Source organism: Podarcis erhardii, assembly GCF_964252035.2.
Source record: "Podarcis erhardii genome assembly, chromosome: 7".
Lineage (NCBI taxonomy): Eukaryota > Metazoa > Chordata > Lepidosauria > Squamata > Lacertidae > Podarcis > Podarcis erhardii.
Genome location: NC_138511.1, coordinates 4,951,662 through 4,974,160, shown reverse-complemented (window position 1 = coordinate 4,974,160; position 22,499 = coordinate 4,951,662). Strand labels below are relative to the sequence as shown.

Below are 22,499 nucleotides of genomic sequence, written 5' to 3'. Positions count from 1 at the left end.
ATTCTTCAACATCAACTTTGTTGGACTGGTCATGTTGTCTGGATGCCTGATTATCATCTTCCAAAGCAACTACTCTATTCCCAACATGGTACCCTCCAACTGTCTGCAGCTACAACTCCCATCAGCCCCAGCCAGCATGGCCAGTCTCCCATCAGCCCTAGCATCATACGGCCATGCTGGCTGGGACAGATGGGAGTTGTGATCCAAAAGGTCTGCAGGGCACCAGGTTGGGAAAGTCTGCTTCAGGTTGTGTTTTGAGCCTGCTGGATCCTGAACTCCATTGGAAAACCAAAATAAACAGAACATGTATCTGTTTTCTTGTGAAGCGAATTAATCACAAGCAGAGTATGCAAAGCCCTTCCTAATGTGGGCTGCTCTCAAAAGTTGTCACCAACCAAGGAAAGCTGGGCGCTCCACACACACACAGAGGCTTCATCTCAGCCAGTGTTTTTATGGCCCAGATGAGAAGCAAGCAGCAACCTAGAACAGGTACGTAATAATGAACAGAGAAATTTCAGAGTGTTTCCTTCGCTGATCTCTGAGTAAGCAGCAAGTCCTGCTCCCTCCCACACACTTTGGATCCGTTCCTCTGTCTTCATCTTATGACTTGAACAAGTCATCCTTAAAAATCCCATCTACAACTCACTCATCTGGTGATAATGAGAGATTGACAACGTCTTTGTATTCCAGACCAGTGGTAAAGAAAGACTGGAACAATTCAAGAACAATAGGAACTTTATCCATTCTGTGATAACTTTTATATGCAATAGCCCTGAAAAAGCAAACCCTATGCTCATGCATCCCTTTCCAATATATTTTCATCACCCCTGGATTTTTACAGAATGCCCATAGTAATGGAAAGAGGAATTTGCCAGCTAACACTAATCAGCCAAAACACCTTCTGCAGACTTTGACCCTCAGGATGAGGGTTGCAGCAACCGAGAAAATGACCTCAGTAGTGTAAGAAGGTAATTTCTGCTGTTTATTATATCTGTGATTGTTACTGCATGATGATCATCCCTCAGTTCCCTCATCCAAATCATTTATAATGATGCTGAACAGCAACATGTCCAGGACAGAACCCTGTGGCACCCCACTTGTCACTTTTTTCCAGGATGACGACGATCCATTAATGAGCTCTCTTTGGGTTCTGTCATTCAACCAGCTACATATCCACCTAACAGTTACCTCATTTAACCCACATTTTACCAGCTTCCTTGTGAGAATATCACGGGGGACTTAGTCAAAAGCCTTACTGAAATCAAGATACATTACGTCCAAAACATTCCCCTTGTAACTCCATCAAAAGAAGAAATGAGTTTCGTCTGGCATGACTTTTCGTTTAGAAACCATGCTCGGTTTTAGTAATCACAGCATCCTTTCCTAAGTGCTCACAGACCAGCTGTTGAATTATCTGATCTAGGACCTTTCCTGGTATTGATGGAAAAGGGGGGAAACCACCAAAGAGGAATTCAAACAAATAGCCAGCACGTGTAGACACAAAGTCAGAAAAGCCAAAGCACAGAATGAACTCAGGCTTGCTAGAGAGGTTAAAAGCAACAAAAAAGGCTTTTATGGGTATGTTCGTAGCAAAAGGAAGAAGAAAGAAACAGTGGGGTCACTCAGAGGAGAAGATGGTGAAATGCAAACAGGGGACACAGAAAGGGCTGAACTCCTCAATGCCTTCTTTGCCTCAGTCTTCTCCGATAAAGAAAACAATGCCCGACCTGAAGAATTTGGAGCAAATGATTCAACAGAGGAAACACAGCCCAGAATAACTAAGGAGATAGTACAAGAATACTTGGCTAGTTTAGATGTATTCAAGTCTCCAGGGCCAGATGAACTGCATCCAAGAGTATTAAAAGAACTGGCAGATGTGATCTCAGAACCACTGGCAGTCATCTTTGAGAATTCCTGGAGAACAGGCGAAGTCCCGGCAGACTGGAGGAGGGCAAATGTTGTCCCTATTTTCAAAAAGGGGAAAAGAGAGGACCCAAATAATTACCGCCCAGTCAGTCTGACATCAATACCAGGGAAGATTCTGGAGCAGATCATTAAGCAAACAGTCTGTGAGCACCTAGAAAGGAATACTGTGATCACCAACAGTCAGCATGGATTTCTGAAAAATAAGTCATGTCAGACTAACCTGATCTCGTTTTTTGACAGAATTACAAGCCTGGTAGATGAAGGGAACGCAGTGGATGTAGCCTACCTTGATTTCAGCAAGGCATTTGACAAGGTGCCCCATGATATTCTTGTAAAGAAGCTGGTAAAATGTGGACTTGACTATGCTACCACTCAGTGGATTTGTAACTGGCTGACTGACCGAACCCAAAGGGTTCCTCTTCATCAATGGTTCCTCTTCATCCTGGAGAAGAGTGACTAGTGGGGTGCCACAGGGTTCTGTCTTGGGTCCTGTCTTATTCAACATCTTTATCAACGACTTGGATGATGGACTCAAGGGCATCCTGATCATATTTGCAGATGACACCAAACTGGGAGGGGTGGCTAACACCCCAGAGGACAGGATCACACTTCAAAACGACCTTGACAGATTAGAGAACTGGGCCAAAACAAACAAGATGAATTTTAACAGGGAGAAATGTAAAGTATTGCACTTGGGCAAAAAAAAAATGAGAGGCACAAATACAAGATGGGTGACACCTGGCTTGAGAGCAGTACATGTGAAAAGGATCTAGGAGTCTTGGTTGACCACAAACTTGACATGAACCAACAGTGTGACGCGGCAGCTAAAAAAGCCAATGCAATTCTGGGCTGCATCAATAGGAGTATAGCATCTAGATCAAGGGAAGTAATAGTGCCACTGTATTCTGCTCTGGTCAGACCTCACCTGGAGTACTGTGTCCAGTTCTGGGCACCACAGTTCAAGAAGGACACTGAGAAACTGGAACGTGTCCAGAGGAGGGCAACCAAAATGGTCAAAGGCCTGGAAACGATGCCTTATGAGGAACGGCTAAGGGAGCTGGGCATGTTTAGCCTGGAGAAGAGGAGGTTAAGGGGTGATATGATAGCCATGTTCAAATATATAAAAGGATGTCACATAGAGGAGGGAGAAAGGTTGTTTTCTGCTGCTCCAGAGAAGCGGACACGGAGCAATGGTTCCAAACTACAAGAAAGAAGATTCCACCTAAACATTAGGAAGAACTTCTTGACAGTAAGAGCTGTTCGACAGTGGAATTTGCTGCCAAGGAGTGTGGTGGAGTCTCCTTCTTTGGAGGTCTTTAAGCAGAGGCTTGACAACCATATGTCAGGAGTGCTCTGATGGTGTTTCCTGCTTGGCAGGGGGTTGAACTCGATGGCCCTTGTGGTCTCTTCCAACTCTTTGATTCTATGATTCTATGATTCTATGATGTCAAGCTCACAGGTTGATAGTTACCAGGTCATATTAGCTACCATCAGACCAGACATCCCATGACATTCACATGTTCATTTGAACATCTGACAAGATCCTTTACACAGTTACAGCTTTCCCTTTAAATCAAAACCCCTTTAGAATTTCACTAAAGGTCCGACTGTGCTTATCAACAGGTGGAACCCAAGTTATTCAGCAGTCTTTACCATCTGGGATGAACTATGGTTACAGGAGCATGGGAAGGAAGGTAACAATGCATACATGTAGAGCCAATAAGATGCTTAGGCTACATCTGCACTATATGTTTAAAATGCTATTACACCACTTTAACAGTCATGGCTTCCCCATATGAATCCTGGGAAGTGTAGATTGTTAAGGGTGCTGCTCTGCTCACAGAGCTACAATTCTCAGAGAGGTTGAGCCATCCATCCCTCTTCCCAGGGGACTCTGAGGATTGTAGCTCTGCCTCCTCACCCAGGGTGGCGGCAGCAGCAGCAGCAGCAGCACAGATGGCATGCTGTTTTCGACCTCTGCAATTCCATACCTTATTGTTTCCTACACCAGCACAGCTGCACAATACATGCATTGGCTGCAACCACACCTTACATTTTTAGGTGTATCTTAAAAAAAGCCTCCACAGTATTCAAAATGATTTGTGGGAGTGTTGCACAAAGGGGGGAAAAATGCAGATTAGGCACATTCTGTTCAGGTTGCCCTCTAGCTGTCAGCCAGAGAGACACAAAAAAGACTTCGCAATGCACCAAATCACCCCTTTTCCAAACCACCCCCTTCCCACCCGCTGTGCCCCTCTCCCATTCTGCCAAGTAAATAAGCCAGGTTGACGTGTGATTTATTTATTTTTCTTACAAGGTAACTATTAAGAATGCTCCCAGCAGCACTTAAGCAAAGGCATTTCAATCCCATCATCCCACGAGATGGTTAAAACGCCTCTGTAACTCAGGTGGTAAATTGCTGCCTGGTTTTGATGGCATTACATCCCAGAATGTGAACCAGTTGCATTTAAAGAAGAAGAAAAAGTAAAACCCCAACACTTTTTAAAAATTGCTCCAATTTTGTTTTTAAGATTCCCTCATCCACCCACCCCACATATATATTTAAAAATTCAATTTCTCAACTTTATTTTGGTGACTTCCTCACTTTTTAAGGCGCAAGGTTTTTTTTATATAATGTATTTTTTAAATAATCTTGTTACAGCCAGCCACTTACTTTAAATGTGACCATTAATAAATACCCCTGAAATGCTTACAGGTTGGAACTGAGATGTATCACTTCCCTCCTTGACCTGAGGAAGGCAGCTACGGGGCAGGGGGTGGGGGGTGGGGGGTTCAATGGCTGTTCCTTCCCCCCACCTGCACTCCTCTTTAACAAGCCTCTGCTTAGAATGGCAGGGCACACTCAGGACCCTGCTATTCAGGGCACAATCCTATACTTGAGACACACTGGGCAAGGGCTCTGGGATGTGGTGAAGCCTCTTAACACAGCTGGAACTTATATGCCACCATCATAACAGATACCTAAGCAAGATGCCCTCAAAACGCCAGAGCCATTCTGCCAATGAAGGTAAGCCAGAAGAGTGCCTGAAATGGGATGGCGAGGTGGGCAGTGTGCGGAAGGAGCACACTTATGGCACATATGCCTCTAGTGACAAAGGTGGAGCAAGGAGCGCCCCAATCACGCACTGGCTCTTTCAGGAAACACAATTTCACGCACAACAGCTGAGTGCCAATTCCTGCACACAAGAACTACCATTAGCCCCCTCTGTCTTATCAGGATTCTGGAAGCCCTTTATGCTCCTTTCCTGCTCAGAAACACCCAGTGGCCAGTTTGGGTAGGTGGAGTTGATAATAATAATAATAATAATAATAATAATAATAATAATAATAATAGTATGAAGTTGTACCCTGGATTCAAAGCAGTGCCAGTGACTTCTCTGGAAGGAGGACATGGGTGGTGGCAGTTATTATTGTTACTATTGTTATCCATTTGGCTGGGGCTCCCTCTACAACCCCTGCACTTTTTTGGCATTGATGGCCACATTCACACCTGACCTTTAAAGCACTGGACAGTGGTACCTTGGTTTACAACCATATTCCGTCCCGGAGGTCTGTTTGTAAACCAAACCAGGTTGTAACCCAAGGCGTGCTTTCGCCAATGGGGCCTCCAAAAGAAATTTTTTCGTAATCCAAAAAAAATGGGTTGTAATCCAAAAAAAGGTTGCAAACCGGGACACGCACTTCAATGTTTGACATGTGTGTAATCCAAAACATATGCAAACCAAGATGTATGCAAACCAAGGTACCACTGTACTACATTACTTGACTTCCCCCAAAGAATCCTGAGAGATGTAGTTTTTAAGGGTCCAGAGAATAATTAGGAAATCACTTTTTTCCTCCCAGAGCTAAAACTCCCAGAGTTCCAGAGTAAGAGGGATTATTAAGTCGCTCTGGGAGGGGAACTGGGGTCTCCTAACAATTCACAGCACCCTTAACAAACTACAGCTCTCAGAATTCTGTGGGGACAGCCGCGACTGTTTGAAGTGGTATCCTAGCGCTTTAGATGTAAGGTGCACCCTGTGGCTGAGTCTTGGGCGTGACTGGGGAGCTGCTCTGTGAAGTTTTGCAGTGTAGCTTTGAGACCTAGGAGCTTCCTCCCTCTTGACAGCTTTCAAAGATCTGGTATGCAAAAGGTATGCAAAGGATATGTGTGGAGGGGGCTTCCTCCCTGTCCCTAGTGGGGCCTGAACTCCCGTCTCCCTGTGCATTGAGCCCCCACTAGGCTGCTGTTGTACGTCTGTGGCTGCTTGCCATGTTGTGTATCCTCCTGACATCTCTGCTTGGCAAGAGAGCATTTTCCTTCCTGGCTGGGTCTTGAACCCTTGCCCTGGGGCGACAGTATATGTGCTCTCTGCAGTCCCAGGAGTTGTGTAGGTGCTGTGCTGTGTACTTTCTCATTTCTCCCCCTATGTGTTGTGCTCCTAAAACTGTGGTTTGTGAGGCTCCTAATGGGAGTCCAAACCCTTGCCTGTGAGGGTGCTTGGAGACTGGCGGTACTAGGTCATTAGTTGTGCTGATGGGGTGTGTCTATGTTCTGGTGTCATCTTGGGTGCTATATACATGGTCATGAAATCATGGAATTGTAGAGTTGGTGGGGTCCCAAGAATCATCTAATCCAACCCTCCCCACCCCAGAAGGCAAGAATGGAAAGGATGATGCAAAAGGTAGGCTAGGGTTGGGTTTGTATCATTGTTAAATGGGTGTCTCTTTAGAAATCTGGTTTGCTTTTCTTTTATAAAGACAATTAAGACAATGAACTGTATTTTTATTTTGCAGTACATACAGATCTATAATTATTTTTATTAATTTTGGTAGCAAAGAGAGTTTGATTTGTGACATTGTCATATATCTGTCACAAGCAGTGTGAAGTTGTGAGTTCTTCACTGTAATCATGATTATTTTTTTATTCATGCCTTGTTGGACTTAAATCATGTTAATTATACTTTTCCTTATTTGTTATATAAAATGAAAGACTCCCCACCCCCCATTCTTTCTTTCAAAGAAATGCAGGCACAATTTGCTGTTTCTTAAGAATTACAAGTGAAAATAAAAGGAAAGCCCACTGAGGTACCGTATTTTTCCTTCTATAACACGCAGATTTTTTCTTCTAAAAAGGAAGGGGAAATGTCTGTGCGTGTTATAGAGCGAATGTGTGGTCCCTGGAGCCGAAAAATCATGCAAAAATCAAATCGCGGCGCTGCACGCTGCACTGAGAAGCGAAACCTGAAAAGAGGAAGCGGCTGCTTTCCTGCATTCTGCCTCAGGGTCTTACTGCCCACTCCCCTCTGTTTCGTTGCTGTGTTTGCTGAAACGGAACAAAGAGCAGGGAAAGCCCCTCCCCTCCAGGCAAGCTCCGGTGCTGCTGGGGGAGAGGGAGAGAGAGGGGGGAAGGGAGAGAGAGGGGGGAGGGGGAGGGAGAGAGGGGGGGAGGGCGAGAGAGGGGGAGGGAGGGAGGGGGGAGAGAGAGAGAGAGAGAGAGAGAGAGAGAGAGAGAGAGAGAGAGAGAGAGAGAGATGGCTGGCTTGGGTGGGGGGAAACTTTTGCCTTTCTTTCCTCCCTCCCGTTAAATCCCTCTCCTGCATTCTTAGCCAGCTGCTTCTCTGCACACCCCTCTAATGTCCCTTCTTTGTTTTTCCTTCGCTCCCCACTTAAAATGTGGTTACAAAGCATGGATCCACAGGGATCCTCAGGATCTTTGCATTGGGTCACCCCAAATTCACCATCAGATCACATAGCATGTCCATGGCTACAGCCTGCACCAAAAAAATCAGGCACCCACTGTTGCTTGGGGCTGCAGTGGTGCAAAAATGTGGTTTAAAAGCATGGATCCACAGGGATTCTCAGGATCCTTGCATTGGGTCACCCCAAATTCACCATCAGATCACATAGCATGTCCATGGCTACAGCCTGCACCCAAAAAATCACGCACCCACTGTTGCCTGGGGCTGCAATGGTGCAAAAATGTGGTTACAAAGCATGGATCCACAGGGATTCTCAGGATCTTTGCATTGGGTCACCCCAAATTCACCATCAGATCACATAGCATGTCCATGGCTACAGCCTGCCCCCCCAAAATCACGCACCCACTGTTGCCTGGGGCTGCAATGGTGCAAAAATGTGGTTAAAAAGCATGGATCCCCAGGGATTCTCAGGATCCTTGCATTGGGTCACCCCAAATTCACCATCAGATCACATAGCATGTCCATGGCTACAGCCTGCCCCCCCAAAATCACGCACCCACTGTTGCCTGGGGCTGCAATGGTGCAAAAATGTGGTTAAAAAGCATGGATCCACAGGAATTCTCAGGATTTTGGCATTGGGTCACCCCAAATTCACCATCAGATCACATAGCATGTCCATGGCTACAGCCTGCCCCCCCCCAAATCACATACCCACTGTTGCCTGGGGCTGCAATGGTGCAAAAACGTGGTTACAAACCATGGATCCACATGGATCCTCAGGATCTTTGCATTGGGTCAGCCCAAATTCACCATCAGAGCACATAGCATGTCCATGGCTACAGCCTGCCCCCAAAAAATCACGCACCCACTGTTGCCTGGGGCTGCAATGGTGCAAAAACGTGGTTACAAACCATGGATGCACAGGGATTCTCAGGATTTTTGCATTGGGTCAGCCCAAATTCACCATCAGATCACATGTCTGTGGCCACAGCATGAAGCACAAAAATGATACATCCACTGTTTCATTCAGAATGTTTTTTCCCTTGTTTTCCTCCTCTAAAAACGATGTGCGTGTTATGGTCAGGTGCGTGTTATAGAGCGAAAAATACGGTAGATCTTAAATGTTCCACACCAGAAAAAAAACATGACTATTCATTGTTTGTCTTTCAACAGGTTTCTGGTCAGCTCTGCTAGCTTGTTTTATTTTTTGAAAATCTGATGTATAATCATTCAGGTGTAGATTGGTGATGGGCCATGCACATGGCAATAAGTACCTGTCTGGCTCCTCCCCCTGAGCCACTGTAGTGTGTCTGGCTCCACGCGTCCTGCCCCCCGCAGCCAGTATTTTGCAATCAGCTCTGGGGGCCTAGTAAGACAAAACAAGTAGGCCCCACGAGCCCCATGTCTGTCCATCTCAGAGTCTTGTGCCTCCGTAAATCCTCCCTCTAATAAATGATGGCGATGATAACCAGGCAGCTGTTCTTGTTCCGCTATCAAAGCAAGTGTGGGGGAAGCTTGCTTTGCAGTTGCCCGTGAGAGAGAAGTGGAGGACCTCATTAGCCAGTCCATTTCCATTGGTCAGAGAATCTGGCAGCATTCAATTGCCTGCCGCTTCTTTAATTAAATAGGACACGTTTTTAGTTAATGTTTTCTAGGGGGGGAAGTTGATTTTATACATGAGCAACCAAGCCTCACGTCCTCATACCCCCACCTGTCTTTAATATATTATATTACATTGTACAGTCATACCTCTGGTTGTGTTCTCTTCGTGTTGCAGATTTTTGGGTTGCGAATGCGGCAAACCCAGAAGTGTATACTTTGGGTTTCGCCGCATGTGCACGCACAGAAGCGAACTGCGTGCTTCAGGCATGCGCAGAAGTGCTCTATTGCGCTTAGCACATGCGCAGTAGCGCCGCTCTATTTACGGACTTTTTGGGGTGTGACCGGCACGCCGAAACAGATCGCATTCGTAAGTAGAGGTACCACTGTACTAGGGAGTGTGCCCCCTGCTTGCTTTGCTTGCCCCCTTGCCACCCCCACATTAAGTCCCTCCTCGCCCCATGACAACTACTAAGCATGCTTTTGACCTTCCTAAACCCATTGCTGAAGCCAAGGCTCCCTTCTATTCTGCAGTCCCACTTTGCACCCGTTTTCACCCCCAAGTCCATGCCTCCCTCCTCCTTTTTTTACCCCCTCCGCCACCCACAGACCACCTCCATGCTTATCTCCTGGACTTTCCTTCTCCCACACATTGCAAATCCTAAGCACCATTTTCACCAACCAGTTATGAAGCCACCATCTCCCCCTGTTTGCAATCCCTTTTCATCTTCATCCTCAAGCCTCCTCCTCTGCTCATTTTCTCCCTCCTCCTCCTCCTCCTTTTCCTCCCCTTTCCCACCACTGCCTTGCACACAGACTACCTCCCTTTCCACTCCTCCTCCTCTCTCCTATTCTGCACCCCGCTTTGTACACCCCCCCCATGATGATATATGTTACTGACCCTTAAGGTGAATATAATCATAAGAGGAAACCTGCCAGTTAGCTTGTTCAGTTAAAGTTAAGTTCAGGCGGTGGATGTCCCCACTGTGGAAGGACGTGTGGATCCAGAATTGGCCTCCACAGTCACTTACGGACTCATTGTTAAAACCGTGTTTGTTGAAGACAATCTTACTTGGCTAGAAGTGATCGCCAAAGAAAGAAAGAAGAAAAAGTATAGGGGTGTTTGCTCATTAATAAAATACCTGTTCTAAATTGCTACATTGAATTTGGAACTTGGTGTTGAAGACCACATGGTACCAGGAATGGAATACATTGGTGTGAAGGAGGACCTCTCTGGTCCTTTTGAACCACACTTTCTCCTCTCTTCCTTTCTTGCTCCCATGCCATGGCCACTGTTGGGCAACCTGCCTTCTCTTTTGCTCCTCTGGCTTCATACAAATCCTGTGTTGTGGTGCAGGACTAAAATCTTCCAAAGGGGGCTGTGTGGTGTCACTTTTACATTTTTATTATATGGAAAGATAGATAGGGGAAAGGGAGGAGGACAAAAAAAGAAAAAAAAAAGAAACAGAAGAAGGAAAGGTGGTAGTGGTAACAGCTGCTGTTATTCAAAGCCCTCTTGATGGATAGGTTAAATTCACACAGTTGGCATCCCTATTTTATATAATTCAAAGGGCACTGGGAGTGTGCTCAGCTCCAAAACCCATCATCCAGAAGGCTCTGGATTAAAAATCTAAGATTTAGTAGATTTTCCTTGCTTCCTCTAGAGTTGGTCCGGCCACTCTGTATTCTAGAGATGGGGAATCTGTGATCCTATACAAGTTGTTGTGCTAAAATCCTCATTATCCCTGACCACAGCCTCACCCACACCTGCTGTATTCTTGTGGACCTCTCTATTCTCCAATTTGGGTCTGAAAATGTTTTTTTGCCAAACAAAGAAGCCCCTTCATGAATGGTCAAGCTCAGTAATGTTATCAAGTCAGTTTGTTGCTCCATCTAACTCCATCTGCTCCACTGTGTGACTGGCAGGGGCTTCCTACGATTTCTGACTGGGATCTAGAGATGCCAGCCAGGGACTGACCCTGGGAACTTTTGAATGTTAAAAAGGACATAGTCTCACTTAGCTGCAGTCCTTCCCCTCAACCCATCTTGGCTCCTAGGATAAAATGGAAATGAATAACTATTTGGACACTTGTTTCCTAACAAATGCAATGAGTGGTCCCCATTCCTTTCAGTTTTTCATTTGTTAGGAAATGAATGCACACAGTCTTGTTGTGCACATGTGTAGGCTTGTTTCAGATATTGAAATAAAGCACAATGGATCAGGGAGGGTTTTGCTGTCACTGTGCATTCGCTATAACCACTCTGGATGTCTGAAAAGAGCTATAATCTGTGCAGTTTTCCTGACGATAGAAACCATTCATCAAATGCAAGTTGGGTTAAAGGGCAAGGGCTGAGTTGCCGGTAGGAGTTTCATGAAGAGCTGTTCCAAAGTACTGGCCGTGTTCAGCTCTCCCATTGATTGTGCGAGTTATTACTGGAATGAACCTGCAATCAATGCTTTCTGTTCTTCAGTTCTTCTGCATCCAGCAATATGGAGGGGGCTCCTTGATTTTTTCCCCTGCTGCTGTTCTTCAAATCAAATAGAATCAAATCAAATGCCTGTGGTGGAAATCCATTGTAAGCAGAGGTTTTTCACCACATCCTCCCCACTCATAGACTCAGAAGGAAAAGGCGGTGTTCTGCGTCATGGCTGGAGGCAGGATACCACTGAATACCAGTTGCTGGGAATCACAAAGGGGGAGAGTGCTTTGGGGCTCAGCTCTGGCTTGTGGGCTTCCCAGAGGCATCCGGTTGGCCACTTTGGGAACAGGATGCTGCCCTAGATGGGATTTTATGGCTTGATCTAGCAGGGTTCTTCTCATGTTCTTCAGATACAGGGGATATGGAGCTTTTCCTACCTGCTCTGGACAGCAGAAACAAAATGCATTATCTGTTCACTCCAAGGCTGTTGAAAAACACCTGAGATGGAGGTAAGGACACCTATCCTGGGGGTAATGGCAGATGGAGAAGCTGAGCTGACTTCCCACTAGAAGCAATGTTCTAAAAATATATATTAAAAAATTACTCCGAAAACATTTCTGAGTGGTGGTTCCCCCCCCCCCCCAATCACAGAAGAAAAGGCATCCTTGAAGAATTTTTTCCTAAATATTCTCCACCATTTTGTGGTGGCTGCTGCTGTCCCCCCCTGCCCAGTGATGTCTAGGAAGGATGCTATGTCTGGGGCACTGTGGAAGATGCGGAGTGGTGACCCAGGTTACCAACTCAGCTGCTGCTGTCACTTGCAGCCACCAACCCCCAACAACTAGTTCTGCATGCACTCCAATATTTGAACAGTGAGAAACTTCTGGGATGCCTGTGCCCATCCAGAGTTTGGGTTCCTTGGAATAAAGCTCTATGGAGGCTGTGGTGTCTTTAGGATAGATGGATTTAAAAAGGTAAAGGGACCCCTGACCATTAGGTCCAGTCATGGCTGACTCTGGGGTTGTGGCACTCATCTCACTTTATTTGAACCACCATCCTTCTGATCTGCAAGTCCTAGGCTCTGTGGTTTAACCCACAGAGCCACAAGACATGTCCATCTCTCCAGCTTACAGCATCACCCCAAACTCACAGACACACAATCCTCCACAGTCTATTGTTCCCCATCATAGGATGATGTGGCTTCTAGACTGATGAGATGGTGAAAGGCCCACCCACCTATCCCTATGGCAGCCTCTCAAGGACATGTAAAATGCAGCACTTAAGGTAATTGTCATAGGCTTAATGCTGTCCAACTGGCCATAGATAAGACTCCAGGCTCTCACCCAGTTCCAAACAATTTGATTTATTTGACAAAGTTCAAACGTACATCTCCAGCATTTCAATTAGCGTCCTTCCCCTTGTGCGCAGTTGCTGCCTCTAATCTTTCTTCTTCCTTTTCTGCACCCAGCATGCAAGTCTGTGAAAACTCCTCCCCTTACTTCCTCTGTGCACAGAATGACTAGTTCCCGGCTCATCCTCCTCCCCCTCTACGTCAGACCCACTGTCAGACGAGAAGCTGCTGATAATCTCTTTAGGCTCTCTATAACTGCTGGTTTCTGTCCTTTCATCTTTTCCCGTTTGCCTCTCCCTGACAGTAATGGCCTTGGCTGGCCAGTTAACAAAGGAACTGGTTTCACTGGTTCAGCAGGTTTCCTCTTAAAAATTTAGCCTCACATATACAGGACCCTAAGAACTTAAAGGGACCCATGGATATCAGCCAGACTAACCCCCCAAACCTGTAACGGTAGGAAAAAAGAAAGAAAGCATGCTCCTGCCACTGTTAAGACACCGTTGGAGGGTTTCTCCTTTGTCTGAAGAAATCTGGTGGTAGCTTCTCTCCCCAACCTCTATTTCTTCATCCACAAACAGGATAAGAGAACTTTGAGAGAATTTGTACACAGCTCTAGTTCCTGCAGAAGGGAATTCAGGCAACTCTTCACATTAATCCACCAGCTCCTCTGCATGTGGGGTGTTTTGCCCCAAAGTTGTGTATTCTTCCATTTTTCTGCCATGGAGTTCTTTCCTTGGGAAAATCAGATGAGGTTTGGGAATGGAAATAAACAATAGCTGGAAGCTGGGTGAGGGATCTTAAAAAAGTGGCGAACAGAGATAGTGACTAGTGTTGATATTTCCCAGAGCGGTGTGTGTATCTCTAAACTTGCAGATGACCCTGTGCCTCAGTGTTTACCCTTGGCCACCATCCTCCTTTGTGTGTTGGGCAGGGAAACTGGAATCCCATTAGCCACTTTGAGTGGGGACCAGGAGGGTATTTATTTCTTTGGGTACCTCATCCTCCGGCTGTCAGCAATGCTTTTTTTAATCCCGCCCACCCCACAAGCAAGTCGTAGTTGCTGAAGCCCACCTCGGACGTGTTTTGGGTTTGAACAACTGCTCAGCAATTGGCAGGCCGCTTCAGCCTCTAGTGAGTCAGTCTGTTACCCCCATAATACTATACTGGAGAAAGCAGTATCATGTTGCAGTGATATTGGCTGGGAAATGAAGGCTGCTGTCCTGTGACTTTCTTCCACACAAATGTGCTTGGAACAGAGCTGCAAATGGGGGAATGTGAATATCAGACTGAGCAATACAGGCGTTCCATGTGGATATCAGGACACGGCTGCAAGCCAAGAGTGTAGAAATTAATGGCCCGCAGCAATCTCAGCAGCAATGAGCGCTGTACTCAGGAAGTTACTGCACCCTTGAGAGACCACATCGGATGATCGGAATGCTTGAGAATAAGGACAAAGGGGAACCTCTTGGCTTGAGTGCAAGGCAAGAGGCCCAGGGCAAAAGTGTCCATTACAAGGGCCTTTTTGAAGGGAGGGAACTGATGGAGAAGGGACTCAAGAATCGTGCGTTTGGGCAAGTAGCTTCCTTGGCCTGAGGAAAAGTTAGAGGAAGGAGGTAAATGGCCCATCTGCAACATTATACCACTTGTAACAGTCATATCTTTCTCTCAAAGAATCCTGGGGAGTGTAGTTTGTTGAGGGCAGGGCCTGCCTGCCCATGAAGCGGGCTGAGGCCTCATCCTTGCATGGCATAACCCTGATGCAGTGCCCTGTGGCACCCGCCCCCTCCCCGCTCCCAGAAGAGAAGCAGTGCTGGCTTCTGGCGATGTCTGGTGAGATCTCATATGCCCACCCTCCAACATTTCCTCAATGAAAATAGGGATGTCCCATTCCATAACAATAATTTATGCCCCACACATCTTACTGGGTTGCCCAGCCACTCTGGGCAGCTTCCAAGATATATAAAAACATAATAAAGTTTTTCGGTTTCCCTCGCATCCCTCCCGCTTTAATTCTCCCTTCACGTTCTTTTCCGGGCGCGCCCTCTCTCCCACCCCTCTGGCAAGAATGCCACCGTCTTGCCCACGTGGCCTCTGAGGTGGGACTGGGGTGGCCGGTGTCCTCCCTCATGACCCGCCACTTGGTGGAACTGAGCTGCCCATAAGCTGCCAGAGCCCAACCAAAGCAGTCAAGAGCTCAAGGCTGCCGTGAGTCGTTGTGTAAGTGTCAGTTTGGGGGGGTCACACAATTCCCAGAGCTGTGAGAACAGGGGGCTTGGCCACACGGGCCGTCGCCCTGATCCCCTCAGGTCCCCCCTTCAAGAGTGTCGTTTTGTGTGGCATCCTTGCCCTTTAGCGCCAAGTGGTGAGCGTCGGAAGTGGAATGGCTGGACTTGAATAGACTTGAATTTATTTAGCTGCAAAATTTAAAGGACTGTCTACATTTTTAAAATGTATTTTTTATTAAAGATTTCTTGGTTTACAAAAGTATGTGCAATGTCTCTTTTTTCAAGTTACATTTTCCACAGGTCAGTTTCATTTGTTGAGACATTAGTGTTGCATTAGGAAGAAAAAGGGGGGGGGGAGAGGTGGAGGGGGCCATGGTGGGTGGGGGTGGGGCGGGGTCAGGTGGCAATGTTTCTGTTTCACTTAATGTATGTGTGGGGTTTTGCGTCATTGTCGTTTGTGCAGGTTCTCTTTGCTATTCGCTTGTGTTCCTTTGGTGGTGGGAGAAGTTGGGGTTGGTCTACTCTAGAGTGTGGTTGCTTGTTTGTGATTGGCTGTGGTGAACCTTGTTTTCATGTGTGAGTGGGGTGGGTGGGTGTTTTTGAATCAGGTTTGCCATATTGATTTGTACTGTCTACATTTTAAAGTACTAATGAATAACATTGTTGATCTGATGTTATTCACCACTACTTTGGTGAGTAACAAAGGAATTTTGAAGTAGTAATGAATGCTATTCATTTACTACTTTAAAATGAGTAACATTCATTACTACTTTAAAATTACTTAAAATTTAAAATTACAGCACGGGGTATAACCCACGGCGCTGTGGGTTAAATCACAGAGCCTAGGACATGCCCATCAGAAGGTCGGCGGTTCGAATCCGCGCAACGGGGTGAGCTCCCGTTGCTCGGTCCTTGCTCCTGCCAACCTAGCAGTTTGAAAGCACGTCAAAGTGCAAGTAGATAAATAGGTACCACTCCAGCGGGAAGGTAAACGGCGTTTCCGTGTGCTGCTCTGGTTCACCAGAAGCGGCTTAGTCATGCTGGCCACACGACCCAGAAGCTGTACGCTGGCTCCCTCAGCCAGTAAAGCGAGATGAGCGCCGCAACCCGAGAGTCATCCGTGACTGGACCTAATGGTCAGGGGTCCCTTTACCTTTACTTTTTACCTGGACCACACATCAGAAAAAGCCCAATTGACACATATTGCCTCAAATGTTTAGACTCTCACTGGGAATTCAAAGCTTAGTTGTAGATTCTTAACTGGAAATTCATAATTCAGTTATGGAATCTACCGTATTTCAAAATATTTAAAGAAACGAAGCAGAGGATGTGCCTAGTTCCATTAAAAGCAGAGCTGGTACACAGGGTGTGGCTTTCAGGCAAGCTTGCACACGTTGTCTTAGGCATGCTCATTATTGCACCCTCTAATAATGTTTAAAATAGCAATTGGCATATGTTACCAAAAAAGCCTACTTCAAGTTAAAAGTACCTGAAACTGGAAGGTTTATATTTCAAGTGTAATGTCCCAGTGCCTCATAGGAATTGTGGTTCATGTGTGTGATACCTAAATAAAATAATAAGAACATAAAAAAGTAAAAACATAATAAAACATTAAACATTTTTTTTAAAAAAAACTTCCCTATGCAGTATTGCCTTCAGATGATTTGGGGGTCGGATAACTTCATACCCTCCAACATTTCTCTAATGAAAATAGGGACATCCTAAGGAAAAGTGGGACATTCCGGGATCAAATCAGGAACCCTGGAAAATAAGGACATTCGGAGGGTCTGCATATGTATGCTCTGCAAGAGCTTGTAAGAGCTCAGGGAGATCCTACTGGAACCCATTGTTGCCTTGTGTGCATCACTGCGACAACCACACAAGGCCAGCGGTGGGGATTTGGGTGGTGGGCTGGCACCTTCCTGTTTTGCCTCGGGCAGTGAAATGGAACATGCTGCCCCTGGCTGAGGCTGCTGCTAAGAGAGTTGCTGGAAGACCTCTTCCCAGAGTTTTTCCTCAACCCACCAATTATTACAAGCAGAGGCTTAAGCAAAAGGGTCTTTATATTCTTCCTCTTCAGTGTGAATAGCAGCTGGGATTTGAACACAGCCCTTCCTTTAGGTGGCTCAGCTGTTTACTCCCCTTTGCAGGGGTGCAGAAGGGGAGGTTTGTCTGAGGCTGTACCGATTACTTGGAGAACAGGGTGTCAAAAGAAGTCTTTCTTTGCATCTTGGGTTGGGGATAAGTGGCTGAGATCAGCAACAGGTGTGCAAATGTAGGTGTGTGTGTTCCTGAGACTGTTCTGGGGGTTGAGATGGGCTGCCTATTTCTACCACAGACCATAGCAGTTTCTCCTGCATTTCAAACCTACAGAAGTCTATAATTCCCCCTTCACACTCACATTTCCACACCACTTCACTGCGTCCGAGAATGAAGAAATCTTCTCCTGTCAGTTATTCAGAGGATTTTATGCCAGCACCAATCCAGAACTGCTGTTTGCTGTGCAGGCAACTGCATCAGCACTTTCAACATCCTGTTTTCAAGCATCCTTTGACTTGGCCATAATAGATTTGTTCCTTAGAAATTGGCATGGAAAATGCTGCCTGTGTCTTTATAAAGCCTTGTTGCAGAAAGGGGAGGTGGGTTAGCTGTTGCATTTCAGGACACGTTTGTGACAGTTTCAAGATTGGTTGCTCTGTCAGTAATTTCCAAATATTCCTGATTTGTGCTGGTTTTGCTGTTTTTCGATTAAAAGAACTGCATTCACCCACTTTTAAAAACTTTGTGGACCAAACCAATTGATAAAATGTTGTTGAAGATCTTTAAAAGGGTCACTGCACAAACTTGTTGTTTATTCCAAGAGTTCTAACAACTGCTTTTATCCTTAAAATGCTTGCTTGCAGGGCCAGCGAGCCAATCTGGTACAGAGCTTGATCTAGCATTTGCTAAAGTCAATAACTTTTCTGTTGACTTCAAAAGGAAATGGAACTGTGATACTAACACCCTGATCCGAAATGCCTTTGCTTGAAAGCAGGAGCTATTGATTGCCCTGGAATTAGCTCCCAAGCAAATGTGCTTAGTAGAACAACCTAGTGTCACTTATAAATCCCACTGAACTCAACAGTAAGTATCTATATTGTAATGTGCTACAGAACTTTGAGGTGGTGGTCGTGGGGCTTCTGGTGGCAATTGCCTAAGCTGCCCTTATGGCACAGACGGCTAGCAGAGGCAGAAGGGTCTATGCCTCCCCCTGGATAAACTGCTGTGATCTGTAGTAAAGCCCTCCTGATGCTGCTGGACTACAACCCCCATCACCCCTGACCATTGGCTGTGTTGGCTGGGAGCTGATGGGAGTTTGGAGTCTGGAAGGCACTACGTTGGCTTTATAGGCATGGACCTTGGCAGCTAGAAATGCCTCAATACCGCTTTTTCTGTTGCAACCTATCCTGTCCCCTTGGGTGAGCCTGTGGGCTGAATATCTAGGAATTCATCAGCATGCAATACATTAACCAGCATTTCTCAGATTTGGGTCCCCAGCTGTTGTTAGACTACAACTCCCACCATCCCTAGCTAGCAGGACTAGTGGTCAGGAATGATGGGAGTTGTAGTCCAACAGCAGGTGGAGACCCCAGTTTGAGAAACATGGCCAGAGGTGGATGTCCTAAACCATGGCTGGGGAACTCCTAGTCCTGTTGGGCTCCCAATTCCAGTCATCCCTGACTACTGGCCAGGCTGGGGCTGATGGAGCCCTGCTGTGTCTGGAGGGCCATGGGTCCCTTGCCCCTGTTCCAAACAATGCTTTTTATATCTTGTGGAATAAAGAATAATATGATACTTTATCATATTACTTGAGCTGGGTGTCAAGAAGACCTCCCAGGCCTATGGTTTTACAGGTGTTAAGATTAGAGCCTGCAGAAGAGAAGCATCAAAAAGAAAATGGTCAAACCAGTTTCTTTTGTTAATATCCTGGCATATTTCCTTTGGTTTTTATTTACTGCATTTCTACCCCTCCTTTTTCTCCATATAGCTCAATGATGGAACCTGCATTTTCAAAACTCCCCCACTGTCTGCAATTCTAAAAGGTAAACAGAAAATTGAACATCTCATTATGGTTGACTCTTGATATTTCAGAAATCCTTACTGAAAGTGAAACTTATCAAAACTCTAGAAGTGAACGTGCTGCCTTGTAGTTCTTTAGAAATATTATTAAATTGGCTTAATATAATTTCCTTGGGGCAGAGAATTAATTTAGGACAAGTGTGGCTGATGATTTAAGTGGGACCTCTAAAGGCTGAAGCATTGGAAATAATAATTACTAGCAGCCTCAATTAATATTTGCAAGAGACTTAGCAGATACTTGAAATGAAATTGATTGTGAACAAAGTTGATAGTGAAAGTAAGATATGGTATTAGATGCATATCTTAATTTGTGGGTTCGCAAGCAGTCTCTGTGAGTTGTTCTCTGGCATTTGAGACAGTTTTTCCCAGGCTACTGTGGATTGGTGGTCTCCAGGGAAGGGGTAATCAGCAGTAATTAAAAAGGCAAGGGAAAAGAGGATGAAATAAAGTAGCAAAAGGATAGTGGGAAGAAACAAAGTAAGCCAAACAGGACCTTAAAAATCAGAAAAAGAAATGATTCTTCTACCCATCAAGATCCATTCTGAAGGAAATCAGCCCTGAGTGCTCACTGGAAGGACAGATCCTGAAGCTGAGGCTCCAAGACTTTGGCCACCTCATGAGAAGAGAAGACTCCCTGGAGAAGACCCTGATGTTGGGAAAGATGGAGGGCACAAGGAGAAGGGGGCAACAGAGGACGAGATGGTTGGATAGTGTTTTCGAGGTTACCAGCATGAGTCTGACCAAACTGCGGGAGGCAGTGGAGGACAGGAGTGCCTGGCGTTCTCTGGTCCATGGGGTCACAAAGAGTCGGACACGACTAAACGACTAAACAACAACAACAACCCATCAAGATGAGCCAGTGGGAAGTGACTTATGAAAAGCAGGGACAAAGTCAAACATGGGTCCACTTAACTCAGTCTTGTATACACTGACTGGCAGCAGCCCTACCTAGAGTTACTGGGAATGGAACCTGGAACCGTCTGCCTGCAAAGCGGGTGTTTTGCCACTGAGCCATGGTCCTTCCCCTCTGTATCTACCACATTAGGTTGGTTGGTGCATCACTATTCAGTTGGTAGGTAAAATACCTGATCTTTCATGGTTCATCCTCGTGGGAGGGGAGAGACTCACTCCAGATGCAAAAGGAGGACGGAAGGGGTTCCTTACTCCTTATTAAATAGCTACATCGTGGAGGTGATCAGAGAAAGGTTTGCTTTCCACATTCCTATGTGGCAAGAAGCACATGCTGAAATTTCTTCTTCTGTTTGTTAAAAGATGCAGGACCTCTGCTATCCTCCCTTGCACTTGATTTGTGCATCTTAAAATGGGGAAGGTGGGGAAAGGAGGAGGATAAAGATACACACACAAAGAAAATATTGATGGCATCATCTGCAACAACATCCATTGTATTCCACATAGGACAAACAGGCCCATCTCTAAGCAACTGAATAAGTGGGCATCAGAAGGGGCAATTTATATTTGTTAAAATGGGAAGAACATTTCAGCCTCTCACAATGCTCTGTACCTGACTTTTAAGATGGCCAAACTAAAACACAAAAACTACTGAATTACACTTTAAGAGGTTTGATGCTTGTGGATTGAATGTGCCACTATATATATATTTAAATCACATTGTAAGTGGTATTGGTGTTCCAATGCTAGGATGCCTGTGTTATTTACATACAAGGGTGCCATCATAATTTTCTAGGGCTCTTTCTCTCTGTGAGCTCATGTGCCTTAATACTGGTGAATGCTAAAATACACTGATGGTGCTAAATAGATGTTAGAAACATAGGAAACTGCTTCATGAGCCAGACCATTGGTTCACCTGGCTCTGCATTGGCAGAAGGTCCCAGGGTTTCAGGCCTTTGGCCTTAAATGGGCTGTGCTCTCCATAAAAGCCATCATTATGCTGAGAATCTCTCACCTGGTACAGTCTCAGTTCAAACAAGGCAAGTGTGGAGCAGGTTAATTCTGTCAAGTGTCAGACTTGAACAAAAACACACACATTCCAGCCAGGAAGTCACTGGACAGCCTCAGGCAAGACAGCCTTTAAGTTCCCTATTTGTAATGTTCAAATTACGGTGACCTCATAGGCTTATTGTTGGCATGAATGAAACAGAGATTGCCTAGTGCTTAGTTCTAGATACATTAAAAAACTACTATGCACACAGTCTTGCAAAATCTTTCATGCATATTCATAAGCATAATGATTTCAAAAGCTTCCAGACATAAGATGAAATAACTGGCCTCTGGCAAAAAGTTAACTTTTATGGCTGTGGTGTGGTGTAAAAAACTTTAGTTCATCCCACCTTATTAACAGTGCATGAAAATTATTCATAACTTTGATTTTGTATTTTTTTAAAAAAGATGCTCAGGTGATTGATGAAAATATGTCCCATTATAAATGTAAAGAAAACACCTTAAGAGATTACTCTTAAGCCCTGTGCAGAGGGGTAATGAGTGCCGAAATGAAGAGGAGGGAGCGGGGAGTCTTGGGGGCTCCCACCAGTGGCCGGTATGAAGGCAGGGAGCCCAACATTAGGTGGCGCCGGAGAGCCAGTGGCAGGCAGAGCCAACTCAGTCTGGTTTTGTCCCCACCCTCTCTGTTTAAAATATAATAATTTTATTAAAGATGTTCTTGGGTTACAAAAGCACATGCATTGTCTCTATTTTCAGGTTGAAGAGCCTTTTCTACAGATCAGCTACATTCAATGTGAGACATTAATGTTGTACACAATGTAAGGTTGCAGGAGAAAAGGGGGGGGGGAGAGAAGGGGTGGCAAATTTATATTATTTTACTTAGTGTGTGAGGTTTTTGTGTCAGCGTTACTTGGGGAGGCTCTCTTTCTATTCACTTATTATTTTTCCTTGGCAGTGAGAGAAGTTGGGAGGGGGCAGACTGCAGTGAGATTTGTTTGAGTGTATGGGCGGGGGGGGGGGGGGGGGAGACCCATCCTCGCTGTTGAGGGAGGCAACATGGTGACCGAGGAGGATTGAGCTGTACGGCTGCGTCACCAGCCTCTGGCACTGATTGTAAGTAAGGCAGGCAGGCTGAGGTTGGTGGGGCAGAGCCCCATTTGCCCTTGTGGCCTTCACTAAGATTAAGGCTCACACGCACCTGCTCCATGCTTCTTTTTCAAGGTGCCTTTTCTACAG

General features: G+C 45.7%; 1 protein-coding gene across 3 annotated transcripts in view; it reads left to right on the top strand.

Annotated features, from left to right (window-relative positions):
• The window catches only part of GPAT2 (glycerol-3-phosphate acyltransferase 2, mitochondrial), a 282,276-nt gene that overhangs the window by 184,849 nt on the left and 74,928 nt on the right, over positions 1–22,499 (top strand). Inside the window, exon 1 of one of the 3 annotated variants that reach the window (XM_081870011.1) lies at positions 19,252–19,306. The exons of the other annotated variants lie outside the window; for them this stretch is intronic. The gene's annotated coding sequence lies outside the window, so the exon portion shown is untranslated. Of the gene's footprint in view, positions 1–19,251; positions 19,307–22,499 lie in introns of those variants that run through there. 3 annotated transcript variants of the gene reach the window in all.